The 16,206-nt window shown below is 40.9% G+C and overlaps 1 protein-coding gene across 1 annotated transcript in view; it reads left to right on the top strand.

Moving 5' to 3' along the window:
- The window catches only part of LOC142677648 (cGMP-dependent 3',5'-cyclic phosphodiesterase-like), a 464,994-nt gene that overhangs the window by 315,914 nt on the left and 132,874 nt on the right, over nucleotides 1–16,206 (top strand). The gene's annotated exons all lie outside the window — the stretch shown is intronic.

Consider the following 16,206-nt stretch of genomic DNA (forward strand, 5'->3'; position numbering starts at 1 on the left):
GTCTGGAGTTTGACCTGCAGCATGGAGATGGTGGAGGTGAAGATCTGGAAATGGTGGCTGGTGAGTCAACTGAATCTCATGATGTTGGTGAATTGTGCACAAAAATGACAAAGAAAAATATCTTTAAAATGGAAATGCAAGTTCGCAAATTGAGAACTGAAATTAACCAAGAGACTGATCCAAAGGCAAAGCTGATGAAATGTGAGTGTCTTGATGTTTGTACACGTGAGCTGGTGATATTGAAGGAGAGATTGCAGAAAGAATCATGCACAGTGCCCAAAATAAAGAACCGGGCAATGGAGAATAAAAGGGAGACTAGAGCCCAAACTGTGAAGAGAAAAAATATCATTGCAAAAAAAGACACTGACTATAAGACTGTGTATAATATTGTGGAGCAGGGAAACCCTGGAAGATATGAGTGTGCAGTGGCTGGAGGATCACATCTCTCATCATGTGTGGGGTCTGTGCAATCAGCCAACACAAATGCTGCTAAAGCTGCAGAGAAATGTGTGCCAGCTGACGAGGGGTTAACTGCAGTAGACTCTATGTGCAGTACTGATGAAGTGAATGCGAGTGGCACTCCTGGGAGTGAGCAAGAAAGTGCCTCATGTCCTGACATTATAAGTGAGACCTCGCTCACCGCGGTGATTGACAGTCTGATATCTGATGAACCAGCGGCACAGGCTGAGGCGGACATTGCAGACCCTGTGCTGGAGGTTCAGCCGTCCGCAGTGTCAGTGAATGGAGTGCAGGTTACACAGCGATCAGGAGCAGACACAGGAGGATCTGCAGTACAATCAGCTGAGGAGAGGTCCAGTCCTGACCCACCTGCTGACAGACCTCAGTACAGGAGACTGTTCTCCAGCGTCACAAGACCGACTAACCCCACACCTCAGAGGAGGAACGCGGTCAGAATCAGGTACTCAGGACCAGAGGAAAACATCCCTTCCAGACTCTACATTGGGAAAGTTTTGTTGAAGGAGTTTATGAAGTTTAAAGCTTCTGAGGTGTTCGCTCTGATCCACGTTCCCTCCAGCAGGAATTATGACATCAGTTTCAAGCTGCAATATAGTCTAGACTTGTTCTGGAGTATTTATAACGATACAAAGGAGCACGCGATGTGGGAGCATCTACATGTCATCCAGCTGACTAAACCCCAGGTAGTCACCGCCACCGTCCTGTTCCAGTCTGAGGTGGTGGCTCTGGCAGATTTGCAGCATTGGTTGAGCAGATATTGTGAGGTGAAGAGACTGCCAACAAAGATCTATGATGAGGAGGAGATCTGGAATGGAGGATATTCTGTCAAGATCCAGCTGGTTCAGGAGAATGGAGTGACCAGACATCTGCCGCACTCCTTCTACCTGGGCTCGGAGAGAGGCATATGTTACTACCCTGGTCAACCGCGACGGTGCCATAGATGTGGGGGCAGACACCTGGCGTTCAACTGTTCCCGTATTAAGTGCTCACTATGTGGTCAGTTTGGGCATGTGAAGGACGAGTGTACAGGACCTGTCATCTGTAACCTGTGCTTAGGACCTGGACATACATTCCGGGAGTGTCCACATGCAGAACATAATAAAGAGGAGACCTTTAAAGAAGCCATGGAGGAAGAGCAGGAGGATGTCTCCATATGTGTAGATACAACCCCAGAACCTGGAAGCCCCAGCGATGATGTAAGCCGAAGTACCAGAGACCCTGCTCCAGGGACGAATGTCCCATCTGTGGATGCTGCAGAAGTGTCACCAGCCACTGAAAATAGAGGTCATGCTAAAAGTAAAATATCCAGTCACTCTGTCACCAAAACATCTAAAAATCTGCCCAACACCATTAAGGAACCAGCTGATCCAGCTGCATCGACCAGTAAGGAACCAGCTGATCCAGCTGCAGCGACCAGTAAAAAACCAGCTGATCTAGTCGCAGCGACCAGTAAAGAACCAGCTGATCCAGCCGCAGCGACTAGTATGGATGAGGAGGGATTTCAGACGGTTAAAAGGAGAAGTAAAACAGATGATTCTTCGAGGAAAAAAATCACTGCTGCAAAGAAATCACCGGAGTCTCCAGTGCTGGCGATAACGGGGGGACGTTACTGTGCGCTGGGAGAAGATGACCAGGAAGAAGAAGCAGAGATGGAGCAAGTCTCCTCACGCAACCCAGACGACGAACCTCAGGATGAAGACTCTGACCCCCCAATGTCCACCAAAAGATGGGGTGTAACGGGACATAGCAGTGGAAGAAGGAAAAAAAGTAGGAAAGATCTGTAACCAGGATGATGCTGAAAATCACCTCCATCAATGTGAACAGTGTGAAGAATAGGAGCAGGCGGCAGGCGATATTCCAGCGTCTGTCTGACGACAAATCTGACATCATCTTTATACAAGAGACTTATCTGAAGAGCAATGCTCAGGTGTACGCAGCCAAGAGAGACTGGAGACACGGACCATCATTCTGGTCCTTTGGACTGGAACGAAATGATGGCGTAGGAATTCTATTTAATAATATGGATGTACAAGTGGAGAAAGTCCTGGAGCTCTGCTCCGGCCGCTGCCTGATGCTGGACTTTACCCTGGACACTGTACATTATAGAGTCATTAATATCTATGCCCAGCAAACCAGGAAAGAGAGGAGGGAATTATTCCAAAATATTAAGCCCTATTGTTTTACTTCTAAGGTCTTTATTTTGAGTGGTGACTTCAATAGTGTCTCCAGTAATGTGGATCGTTCCAGTAGTCACAAAAGATTGAGATATGATGAAAATTTTCTCAATAGTCTAGTCCAGCAGGCTCATTTAGTGGACCCCTATGGTCTACATTGTAGTCGTAAAGCCTACACTTATCATAAGGGAGGTCATGCAAGCAGAATAGACCGTGTGTACATTAAGAAAGAATTGAAGTGTTCTCAGTATAGGATAAGTCCTATAGAGTTCTCCGACCATTGTATGGTGAGTGTAACGCTGGATCTGGACGATGCTGTGGTCTATGGTAAGGGCTACTGGAAGGTAAATAGCTCTGCGCTCCAGGATCCACAGTTTAAAGAGTCCTTTATCACATTTTATAACGACCGGAGAACTACCCAGTGTATGTGCGATGATACAGCGGAGTGGTGGGAGGACATGAAAAGAGACATCAAGCAGTTTATTATAAGAGCTGCAAAGAGACGGAGTAATATGGAGTATATGAGGTATTCTGCCCTGAGACTGCTACTGAGCCGTCTATATAGTAAGATGAATAGTGGAGAGCAGGTAGACGGAGAGAGCGTCCGCCAGATAAAGCAGAAGATGAGACAGCTGCAGTATGATCGCCTCAAGTCCCTGAAGGCAGAAGGCCAGTTTGATAGTTGGGGGGTTCATACCCCAGATCCCTTTATTGCCTGTAAGAACCGGGTTAGTAAGAAACGTCTGGTGAGTCTATTAGATGAGAACGGGATGGAGCAATCAGAACAGAAAAAACTTCATAAAATCATTGGAAATTATTATGGAAAACTGTTTGAAGGGAGTCAGATTAGAGATGGCGACATAAAGGCCTATCTGAAGAGTGTGACCCTGCCAAAATTAGATCCAGCGCAGGCAGATGGCATGGCTGACCCTATATCTGAGGAGGAGGTAAAGAGGAGCATCGACTCCTTAAAAACCAAGAAGAGTCCTGGTCTGGACGGCCTGACCAGCGAGTTTTATAAGGAGTTCAGGGATTTATTGGCCCCTGACCTGGTGCAGGTATATAATGATTGCCTCTCTGCTGGGAAACTTTTACAATCGCAGTATAAATCTGTTCTAGTTCTCCTAGCAAAGAAGGGAAATCAGAAAGATTTAAAAAATTGGCGTCCATTGTCCCTGCTGAACACGGATTATAAAATCCTGGCCAAGATCTTGTATTACAGGCTGAGTGAGGTGGCGGATGATCTCATCATCCCTAATCAGACGTGTGGTGTGAAAGGCCGGACTATAGAGGACTCCTTGCTGCTGATGAGAGAATCCATGACTTATATTAAGCAGCATGAGGTGGGGACATATATAGTAGGCTTAGACCAGAGTAAGGCCTTTGATAGAGTCCATCATGATTTCCTGTATCAGGTGTTGTTGGAGTACGGCCTTCCTGCGCAGTTTGTACAATGGCTGCAGGTTCTGTATAAGGAGGCAGTTAGCCGGCCTCTGATTAATGGTCACTTGGCAGACGCCTTCAGTATAAAGTCGGGTGTGCGGCAAGGCTGCCCTCTCAGCCCATTATTATATGTGTTTAGTCTGGATCCATTTTTAAGGAAATTGCAGGACAATAAAAAGTTTATGGGGTTGAAATGTCATTTGCAGAATAAAGTAGAGGAGATAAAGTTCTGCGCCTATGCGGATGATGTGACGGTCATGTTGTCTTCTGCTGGTGACTGTGCAGCTCTACAGCAAGAGATAGCCAGGTTTTCCCAGGTGTCTAATTCTGCTGTGAATATGGAGAAGAGCGAGGCCTTGTGGTTGGGAAGTGACAGCGATGTCTTCTCGGTGCCCTTCAGAACAGTTCAGGAGAAGATAAAGATTTTGGGGGTTGTGTTTGGAGCTGTGGATGAAGGGAAGGTGAACTGGGAGGAGAAGTTAGCGCTGTGTGAGCAGAAGGTGCTGAGCTGGAAGCACTGGCGGCTGACGTATCAGGAGAAGGTCCGCCTGTTGAAGAGCTTCCTCCTCCCGCTCTTCCTATATATCAGTGTGGTGTTTCCAGTACCGGATACTTTACTTCCCAGACTGACAAACGTTTTCTTCCGCTTCTTGTGGGGTAACAGGGTAAATGTAGTCAGGAGGAACATTGTCTATCTCCCTCATAAGGAAGGTGGTCTCTCCATGCCCTGCCCGGAGCTCTTCTTTAGTCTTATGTTTCTGATGAAGAATTTTTTATTTTGTAAGAATGCTGAGGTGAAGCCATGGGGCAGTTTGTTTAAAAGTCAGATCCAGCAGTTTGTGTCTGTGTGGTCAATAGGTGACCCCATAAAGAGGATCTCAGGGCGCATTAAGAATAACGTGTCTTGGTATGGAGTCAATATAATCAGGAAGATCATTAAATGGAAGATCTTATATGATGATGTCAAGTTACTCCATAGGAAGGAGTTGTACAAGAAGCTCCTTAGATGTCAGTTCACTGTCCATATACAATTGAGGGAAGCCCCGAGCCTTGATATAAGACAGGCTGCAAAAATCCTGGATGACTCTAGAGTTCCTCCGCACATGAGGGACGTGGCATGGTTAGGATTCCATGGCAAAATGTATGTTAGAGTCAACCTTAAGTGTAGATTCATGTTGGACAGATTCTGTCCTAGAGAAGAGTGTCCCCAGATACTAGAGACCATGGAACATCTACTGCTAGAGTGTCCTTTCAGTATACAATTATGGGAAGCTGTGTCCCTGTCCCTGCAGTTACCACATCTAGTGGGACAGCCATACTCTCAGCTACTGTATGGAGACTTCCAGCCTGAACTTAGTGTATATGATAGAAGTTCATTATATGTCATAAATGTGGTGACCGTGTATCATCTGTGGTGTGCGCGATGCAGCCTGGTCATCAATAAAGAAGAACTCTCCTGTAATACTGTCAGGCAGAATATCTTGGAAAGTCTTAAGACTGTGTATAGGAAAGATATGGAAAATAATTTGAATTTATACTGGAGGAATATTAATATATCATGCTTTGTTTAATATTTGTGATGTTATTAAGAGACAAGTTTTGTTCTATATTTGTCATGACTGTCTTGTAAATACATTGTAATATTTTGTTGCAAGTTTTCAAATAAAAAAGATCATTATAGTAGTTATATTCTTGTATATAGGAAGCAGTATTATAGTAGTTATATTCTTGTATATAAGGGCAGTATTATAGTAGTTATATTCTTGTATATAGAGGCAGTATTATAGTAGTTATATTCTTGTATATAGGAGCAGTATTATAGTAGTTATATTCTTGTATATAGGGGGCAGTATTATAGTAGTTATATTCTTGTATATAGGAGCAGTATTATAGTAGTTATATTCTTGTATATAGGAGCAGTATTATAGTAGTTATATTCTTGTATATAGGAGCAGTATTATAGTAGTTATATTCTTGTATATAGGGAGCAATATTATAGTAGTTATATTCTTGTAAATAGGAGCAGTATTATAGTAGTTATATTCTTGTGTATATAGGCAGTATTATAGTAGTTATATTCTTGTATATAGGGGCAGTATTATAGTAGTTATATTCTTGTATATAGGGAGCAATATTATAGTAGTTATATTCTTGTAAATAGGAGCAGTATTATAGTAGTTATATTCTTGTATATAGAGGCAGTATTATAGTAGTTATATTCTTGTATATAGGGATTAGTATTATAGTAGTTATATTCTTGTATATAGGGGCAGTATTATAGTAGTTATATTCTTGTATATAGGAGCAGTATTATAGTAGTTATATTCTTGTATATAGGAGCAGTATTATAGTAGTTATATTCTTGTATATAGGGGGCAGTATTATAGTAGTTATATTCTTGTATATAGGAGCAGTATTATAGTAGTTATATTCTTGTATATAGGAGCAGTATTATAGTAGTTATATTCTTGTATATAGGAGCAGTATTACAGTAGTTATATTCTTGTATATAGGGAGCAATATTATAGTAGTTATATTCTTGTATATAGGAGCAGTATTATAGTAGTTATATTCTTGTATATAGGGGCAGTATTATAGTAGTTATATTCTTGTATATAGGAGCAGTATTATAGTAGTTATATTCTTGTATATAGGGAGCAATATTATAGTAGTTATATTCTTGTATATAGGAGCAGTATTATAGTAGTTATTCTTGTATATAGGGGGCAGTATTATAGTAGTTGTATTCTTGTATATAGGGGCAGTATTATAGTAGTTATATTCTTGTATATAGAGGCAGTATTATAGTAGTTATATTCTTGTATATAGGGATTAGTATTATAGTAGTTATATTCTTGTATATAGGGGCAGTATTATAGTAGTTATATTCTTGTATATAGGAGCAGTATTATAGTAGTTATATTCTTGTATATAGAGGCAGTATTATAGTAGTTATATTCTTGTATATAGGGATTAGTATTATAGTAGTTATATTCTTGTATATAGGAGGCAGGATTATAGTAGTTATATTCTTGTATATAGGGGCAGTATTATAGTAGTTATATTCTTGTATATAGGACAGTATTATAGTAGTTATATTCTTGTATATAGGAGCAGTATTATAGTAGTTATATTCTTGTATATAGGGGCAGTATTATAGTAGTTATATTCTTGTATATAGGGGGCAGTATTATAGTAGTTATATTCTTGTATATAGGGGGCAGTATTATAGTAGTTATATTCTTGTATATAGGGGCAGTATTATAGTAGTTATATTCTTGTATATAGGAAGCAGTATTATAGTAGTTATATTCTTGTATATAAGGGCAGTATTATAGTAGTTATATTCTTGTATATAGAGGCAGTATTATAGTAGTTATATTCTTGTATATAGGAGCAGTATTATAGTAGTTATATTCTTGTATATAGGGGGCAGTATTATAGTAGTTATATTCTTGTATATAGGAGCAGTATTATAGTAGTTATATTCTTGTATATAGGAGCAGTATTATAGTAGTTATATTCTTGTATATAGGAGCAGTATTATAGTAGTTATATTCTTGTATATAGGGAGCAATATTATAGTAGTTATATTCTTGTAAATAGGAGCAGTATTATAGTAGTTATATTCTTGTGTATATAGGCAGTATTATAGTAGTTATATTCTTGTATATAGGGGCAGTATTATAGTAGTTATATTCTTGTATATAGGGAGCAATATTATAGTAGTTATATTCTTGTAAATAGGAGCAGTATTATAGTAGTTATATTCTTGTATATAGAGGCAGTATTATAGTAGTTATATTCTTGTATATAGGGATTAGTATTATAGTAGTTATATTCTTGTATATAGGGGCAGTATTATAGTAGTTATATTCTTGTATATAGGAGCAGTATTATAGTAGTTATATTCTTGTATATAGAGGCAGTATTATAGTAGTTATATTCTTGTATATAGGGATTAGTATTATAGTAGTTATATTCTTGTATATAGGAGGCAGGATTATAGTAGTTATATTCTTGTATATAGGGGCAGTATTATAGTAGTTATATTCTTGTATATAGGACAGTATTATAGTAGTTATATTCTTGTATATAGGAGCAGTATTATAGTAGTTATATTCTTGTATATAGGGGCAGTATTATAGTAGTTATATTCTTGTATATAGGGGGCAGTATTATAGTAGTTATATTCTTGTATATAGGGGGCAGTATTATAGTAGTTATATTCTTGTATATAGGGGCAGTATTATAGTAGTTATATTCTTGTATATAGGAAGCAGTATTATAGTAGTTATATTCTTGTATATAAGGGCAGTATTATAGTAGTTATATTCTTGTATATAGAGGCAGTATTATAGTAGTTATATTCTTTGTATATAGGAGCAGTATTATAGTAGTTATATTCTTGTATATAGGGGGCAGTATTATAGTAGTTATATTCTTGTATATAGGAGCAGTATTATAGTAGTTATATTCTTGTATATAGGAGCAGTATTATAGTAGTTATATTCTTGTATATAGGAGCAGTATTATAGTAGTTATATTCTTGTATATAGGGAGCAATATTATAGTAGTTATATTCTTGTATATAGGAGCAGTATTATAGTAGTTATATTCCTGTATATAGGGGCAGTATTATAGTGGTTATATTCTTGTATATAGGGAGCAGTATTATAGTAGTTATATTCTTGTATATAGGAGCAGTATTATAGTAGTTATATTCTTGTATATAGGGGGCAGTATTATAGTAGTTATATTCTTGTATATAGGAGCAGTATTATAGTAGTTATATTCCTGTATATAGGGCCAGTATTATAGTGGTTATATTCTTGTATATAGGGAGCAGTATTATAGTAGTTATATTCTTGTATATAGGGGGTAGTATTATAGTAGTTATATTCCTGTATATTGGGGGCAGTATTATAGTAGTTATATTCTTGTATATAGGGGGCAGTATTATAGTAGTTATATTCTTGTATATAGGAGCAGTATTATAGTAGTTATATTCTTGTGTATAGGGGCAGTATTATAGTAGTTATATTCTTGTATATAGGAGTAGTATTATAGTAGTTATATTCTTGTATATAGGGGCAGTATTATAGTAGTTATATTCTTGTATATAGGGGCAGTATTATAGTAGTTATATTTTTGTATATAGGGGGCAGTATTATAGTAGTTATATTCTTGTATATAGGGGCAGTATTATAGTAGTTATATTCTTGTATATAGGGGCAGTATTATAGTAGTTATATTCTTGTATATAGGGGGCAGTATTATAGTAGTTATATGTTTGTATATAGGGGCAGTATTATAGTAGTTATATTCTTGTATATAGGGGCAGTATTATAGTAGTTATATTCTTGTATATAGGAGCAGTATTATAGTAGTTATATTCTTGTATATAGGGGCAGTATTATAGTAGTTATATTCCTGTATATAGGGACAGTGTTATAGTAGTTATATTCTTGTATATAGGGGCAGTATTATAGTAGTTATATTCTTGTATATAGGGGCAGTATTATAGTAGTTATATTCTTGTATATAGGGGGCAGTATTATAGTAGTTATATTCTTGTATATAGGAGCAGCATTAGAGTAGTTATATTCTTGTATATAGGGTGCAGTATTATAGTAGTTATATTCTTGTATATAGGGGCAGTATTATAGTAGTTATATTCTTGTACATAGGGGCAGTATTATAGTAGTTATATTCTTGTATATAGGGTGCAGTATTATAGTAGTTATATTCTTGTATATAGGAGCAGTATTATAGTAGTTATATTCTTGTATATAGGGGGCAGTATTATAGTAGTTATATTCTTGTATATAGGAGCAGTATTATAGTAGTTATATTCTTGTATATAGGGGCAGTATTATAGTAGTTATATTCCTGTATATAGGGACAGTGTTATAGTAGTTATATTCTTGTATATAGGGGCAGTATTATAGTAGTTATATTCTTGTATATAGGGGCAGTATTATAGTAGTTATATTCTTGTATATAGGGGGCAGTATTATAGTAGTTATATTCTTGTATATAGGAGCAGCATTAGAGTAGTTATATTCTTGTATATAGGGTGCAGTATTATAGTAGTTATATTCTTGTATATAGGGGCAGTATTATAGTAGTTATATTCTTGTACATAGGGGCAGTATTATAGTAGTTATATTCTTGTATATAGGGTGCAGTATTATAGTAGTTATATTCTTGTATATAGGAGCAGTATTATAGTAGTTATATTCTTGTATATAGGGGGCAGTATTATAGTAGTTATATTCTTGTATATAGGGGGCAGTATTATAGTAGTTATATTCTTGTATATAGGGGCAGTATTATAGTAGTTATATTCTTGTATATAGGGGACAGTATTATAGCAGATCTCATGGCTACTTGATGTATGAAATAGTGACACCATAGTAACATAAGGATAAGATATTATAGTGGTGAGGGCTATACTGTGAATATATGATTGTTTTCTGTTGTATTCCTTGTAATATAATATAACGTCTCCTCCGCCGCTCTTTATTTGATGTGTCCGTACAACGAGTCCGCTGAAGGACAGCTTATCACGTGTCTGAACTGTTCTTGAAGTATCAACATGTCAGTTCGGTCTCTGGGGGCATTTGATCCTTTACAGACAAGCTGTAGAAATCCTCGACCTCAGATTGTTTCCAGAAGTTACCGTTTAATGAAGTCGGACAGGTGCCGTGTATTGGACGCGGTGCGCCATGACATGCTGTACGGCTACGTCTCTTCTTTTTCCAGTCCCACGGCGGCAGTCGGGTTTTTCATGTCACAGACAGCTCCGGCTGTGCGCCTGCAATGCTCGATGTGTCATGTTAAATCTTGGATCCCGGTGTCTGAGCCGAGGAAGAAGACGCTGATGATGGAATGGAACAGGACAGGTGAAGGAGCCGCACGGTCACCCGGGAGCCCCGTACTTACACACTGATCCGTCAGGGCGTCTCTCACAGAACATGCACTTCTCTTACAAGTCCCGTTACAGAAAGAACCTCCGAGAATCTGCTGAGGTCTCTCTTAGGAGACATGATATGTGAATGTAAAACATATAGCCATTAGTATGTGCCCCCCTGACCATCACACCTCTATGAGCTTTTGGGACGTCCCATTCCACATTCATGGCTGTTCATATGGAGTTTGGCCTCTACTCTTCTGGGAAGGCTTTGTACAGGATTTTGGGGTGTCTTTGGGAATTTGTGACCATTTGTGAGGTCCGGCTCTGAAGTTGGGGGAGATGGTCGGGCTCACAATCGCTCTTCCAATCCATCCTGAAGGTGTTATGTATGGTGGTAATTAAGGTCCGGGCTCTGTGCAGCCTCTCCAGTTCCTCCACAGAAAACTCCTCACCCCATGTCTTTATGGAGCTCGCTGTGTGTACTGGGGCGCAGGCATTCTGGAACAGGATTGGGACAAAGCCCAAAACTGGTATCACAAAGTTGGAAGCAACAATTGTGGAACATGTCTCTGTATGCTGTAGAATTAAATAAGAAGCCAAACCCGGTAAAACAGTCCCCGAGCATTAGCCCTCCTCTAGCACATGTTACAGTAGTCGCAATGCGTTCCGTTAGGTAACATTCTCCTGGCATCCGCCATGCCCAGATTGCTCCATCAGACAGCCAGATAGTGAGCCATGACTCATCACTCCAGAGAACACGTTGCTCCAAAATCCAATGACGACGTGCTTTACACCACTCCGGCTGCCGCTTGGCATTGTGTATGCTGATCTTAGACCATGGAAACCCATTTAATGAAGTGTTGATTGTGTTCTATTTATTTAAAGGCACCACATCCCCATAATGGATAATTGTCCTTGTAACGATGAGGCTGTGACTTTATTTTGGGATCGTTTTTTACAGGTGTCATGCCCTCTTTGTGTAGATCTGGTTGTTCAGCTGGGGGGGGGGGGGTGTACTCTCTTTAATGTCAGGCTCATTCCCGGCTTCACAAAACTCATTGTTACCTCGCTGATAAATTGTAACAATGGGAACACATTAACGCTGAGAGCGAATCCTCCGTGTCTTGTGTGGAACAATACAGAAGAATGTTCTAAAGTGATACGTTTGGCCGTTACAAAACTGAGGCTCGATGTGACACAGACCGTGACGCTTATCAGGTGACTGTATTGCCGGTAATTGGGGAGCTTTACGTTGGCGTCATTTTATCGTTTCCAGACAACCTGTTCGTCGAGTGTGACACTTAGAAATGGATTTTTTACATTTGCTGCCGGAGCTGAGAGATGAAATATAAAGTGACGGATTATTGGAACATGGCGACGTTATCTCTGCTCCGCTCAAGCTCTAATCATTCGCCAACGACGAAATGTTACTTATTCCTCTCACATTATCTGATATTATATATATATATATAAATCCCGGAAGGACAAGATTATGTTGGATTACTGGATTTTCTGCAGTATTAATAACTTTAAGGGGAACCTGTCTCTTGAAATTAGGGATAAGGACTAAAAGGATCCTCGGGGGCGGGTTCTAGTATTCATGGCCTCTAATTGAGCCATCTCAGCCAGTCAGAAGCCAGGGATGTCCCATGTGACATCCTGTAGGGTTATTCCACTCCCTGCTTTGTCCACTAGGTGGAGCAGTGTTTTAATAGGAGTCTTCTAATTAGTGAGCTAAGTAATAAGCGGTGCACACTCTGTACCAGTCAGAACATGGGGAAGGGGGGCATTTGTCTATGAGACATGGTGCGCCCACTAGGCCCTAATTTAAATGGTCTTCTATAGTGATAGCTCTTTTCCCTCCAGTTAAAATTCACGGTCCTAATAACCTATCTGCTCTATAGTGCACTGCCACCTTGTGGGTTACACTGTATAAGATGCATTGTCGTCTATTATACAATTGTATACTCCAATCACATCCAGAGCTGCATTCAGATTCCTGCTAACTGCCACTTAGAGTCTATGAGCAACTTGCTAACAGAAGACGCCCTAATAAATTAGCTGATGGCCCACAATGTCCTGTCCTCTTGTGCATTTCATTCTCGGTGATGTAGTGTCGTCAACATCAGACTACAGTACAGAGAAAGGTGTACATTTTACATCTTCCATAATGCACCACAGCGGTGCCTGCTCTGTATGGAGACAACCAGCAGAACATGTGAGCACTTGGAGCCTAATTTGAAACCATAACATTTTTTAAGTACAGCTTTGGGTGTGACTGGAGTATAAGACTAGACGAAACAGCAGACTTGTAACTGCTGTTTTTATGTGACTGGAGTATAAGAGATGATGTAAAAGCAGAATTCTGTGTGCAGCTTTGAATGGGACTAGAGTATAAGATTTAATGTAATAGCTATATTATGAGTACAGCTCTTGTTGTGATTGGAGTATAAGATATATCTATCTAATTCAACAGTTTTCAAAAGTGTTCCGGAAAAACGAGTGGCTGAGAGGATCTGTAAAATGCTCCAAATCTTGTAAAGGCGTGCGCCATTTTTTAGAACACGATATTGGTGCATATGACGTGGTATAAAAAAAAGAAATGTGTCCAACAATGAGCGTCCTGTCGCCTGCGTCATTTTGATAAATGTGCTCTATTCTCGCTGACTCCTAAACGCGCTCATTCTTGTACGTTTTTGCGTTCTGCCTGCCCCTCCCCGCACAGGGTTTTGACTTTGTCCTATTTCTCCAGCACTAATAAGGCCGGATCTGTCTGACGAGCGTTTGAAGAGGAGAAAACACGCAGGACGCCGCTCGGTGTAATTAGAAAACAGGTCACGGCGTCTCGTGTTGTCGTCTTTCAGGAGGAGATCGCAGGTCGTTAGCTCCGCGCCGACATTGAACGCGGTGACATCCTTGTTTACTGCGCCGTGTCGCTGCGCGTGCTTTGGTTTATAATTGGCTGCTCATAATTTCTTCAGGAGGGCAGCGGTGCGGTCAGGACGGGAGTTCGGCTGCAGATCGATCTTTGCTCCACCAGAATAAACCGCGGTCACGGCGGTGGCGGCGAGAGACGCCTTCTGTCTACGGTCGTAATTGAGCTTCTGCGCCCGGTGTTTACTTTAGCCTAAAACATGACAAGGGTGCAGTACGGCGCGCGACACGGATCACGGCACCCTCCTCGGTTCAGCAGAGAATATGGCGCGGTGGCGTTCTAGGTGCGGGGGCAGCTCTGGAGCGGCGGGCACCTTGTATCAATAGCAGACATGATCAATATTTGCCAAAACCAACGGCGTACCTACTCCAGGGGCCGGCTATGCCATCGCTATGAGGGTGAGGGGTTTACATACTAATCCCCCCCCCCCACACTCCACTTCATCATTATACAGAGGGGCAAGAGGTGGGCACGGGGTGATGTCTGATTACGGAGGTTGCCCAGTCTATTCAGGCCATTGCCCCCTGTCACTGTGTAATCAGCCCCTAACAGTCCTAACCCAGGGTGATTGGTGGAGTGCTCAACATATTAGGGACAAACACAAGAGGAGGATAAATAAGTTGCCCAGGGGGGTAGAGGAGGGGAGAAGGGGAGTTAGGGACAGAGGGCACTTACCGGGACAGAGGGAGATATCTGCGCATATCTGGTCTGGGGTCTGTATTAGTTTAGGGGTCTGGTCCGGGGTCTGTATTAGTTTAGTGGTCTGGGGTCTGTATTAGTTTAGTGGTCTGTGGTCTGTATTAGTTTAGTGGTCCGGGGTCTGTATTAGTTTAGGGGTCTGGTCTGGGGTCTGTATTAGTTTAGTGGTCTGTGGTCTGTATTAGTTTAGTGGTCTGGGGTCTGTATTAGTTTAGGGGTCTGGTCTGGGGTCTGTATTAGTTTAGGGGTCTGGTCTGGAGTCAGTATTAGTTTAGGGGTCTGGTCTGGGGTCTGTATTAGTTTAGGGGTCTGGTCTGTGGTCTATATTAGTTTAGGGGTCTGGTCCGGGGTCTGTATTAGTTTAGGGGTCTGGTCCGGAGTCAGTATTAGTTTAGGGGTCTGGTCTGGGGTCTGTATTAGTTTAGGGGTCTGGTCTGTGGTCTGTATTAGTTTAGGGGTCTGGTCTGGGGTCTGTATTAGTTTAGGTGTCTGGTCTGGGGTCTTTATTAGTTTAGGGGTCTGGTCTGGGGTCTGTATTAGTTTAGGGGTCTGGTCTGGGGTCTGTATTAGTTTAGGGGTCTGGTCTGGGGTCTGTATTAGTTTAGGGGTCTGGTGTCTATTAGTTTAGAGGGTCTGGTCTGGGTTCTGTATTAGTTTAGGGGTCTGGTCTGGTGTCTGTATTAGTTTAGGGGTCTGGTCTGGTGTCTGTATTAGTTTAGGGGTCTGGTCTGGGGTCTGTATTAGTTTAGGGGCCTGGTCCGGGGTCTGTATTAGTTTAGGGGCCTGGTCCGGGGTCTGTATTAGTTTAGGGGCCTGGTCTGGGGTCTGTATTAGTTTAGGGGTCTGGTCTGGGGTCTGTATTAGTTTAGGGGTCCGGTCTGGTGTCTGTATTAGTTTAGGGGTCTGGTCTGGGGTCTGTTTTAGTTTAGGGGTCTGGTCTGGGATCTGTATTAGTTTAGGGGTCTGGTCTGGGGTCTGTATTAGTTTAGGGGTCTGGTCTGGTGTCTGTATTAGTTTAGGGGTCTGGTCTGGGGTCTGTATTAGTTTAGGGGTCTGGTCTAGGGTCTGTATTAGTTTAGGGGGTCTGGTCTGGTGTCTGTATTAGTTTAGGGGTCTGGTCTGGGGTCTGTATTAGTTTAGGGGTCTGGTCTGGGGTCTGTATTAGTTTAGGGGTCTTGTCTGGGGTCTGTATTAGTTTAGGGGGTCTGGTCTGGTGTCTGTATTAGTTTAGGGGTCTGGTCTGGGGTCTGTATTAGTTTAGGGGTCTGGTCTAGGGTCTGTATTAGTTTAGGGGGTCTGGTCTGAGGTCTGTATTAGTTTAGGGGTCTGGTCTGGGGTCTATTTGTTTTGGGATGTGATAAAAGGGAGGTCAAACACAATATTTGTCAATTGGGGGCGTGTTCTATATAAATGGGCGTGGCTTAAGGGAAAACATTCTGCGCCACTTCGTACATTGCTTTTTAGAATCTCCCTGATGTCGTTTCTCAGTGTTTGACTTGTTTGGTTCTGAGGACTATTACCTCTATATTTTCTATTAGAACGTGGTGGACGTCCCTATA

Source organism: Rhinoderma darwinii, assembly GCF_050947455.1.
Source record: "Rhinoderma darwinii isolate aRhiDar2 chromosome 2 unlocalized genomic scaffold, aRhiDar2.hap1 SUPER_2_unloc_4, whole genome shotgun sequence".
Lineage (NCBI taxonomy): Eukaryota > Metazoa > Chordata > Amphibia > Anura > Rhinodermatidae > Rhinoderma > Rhinoderma darwinii.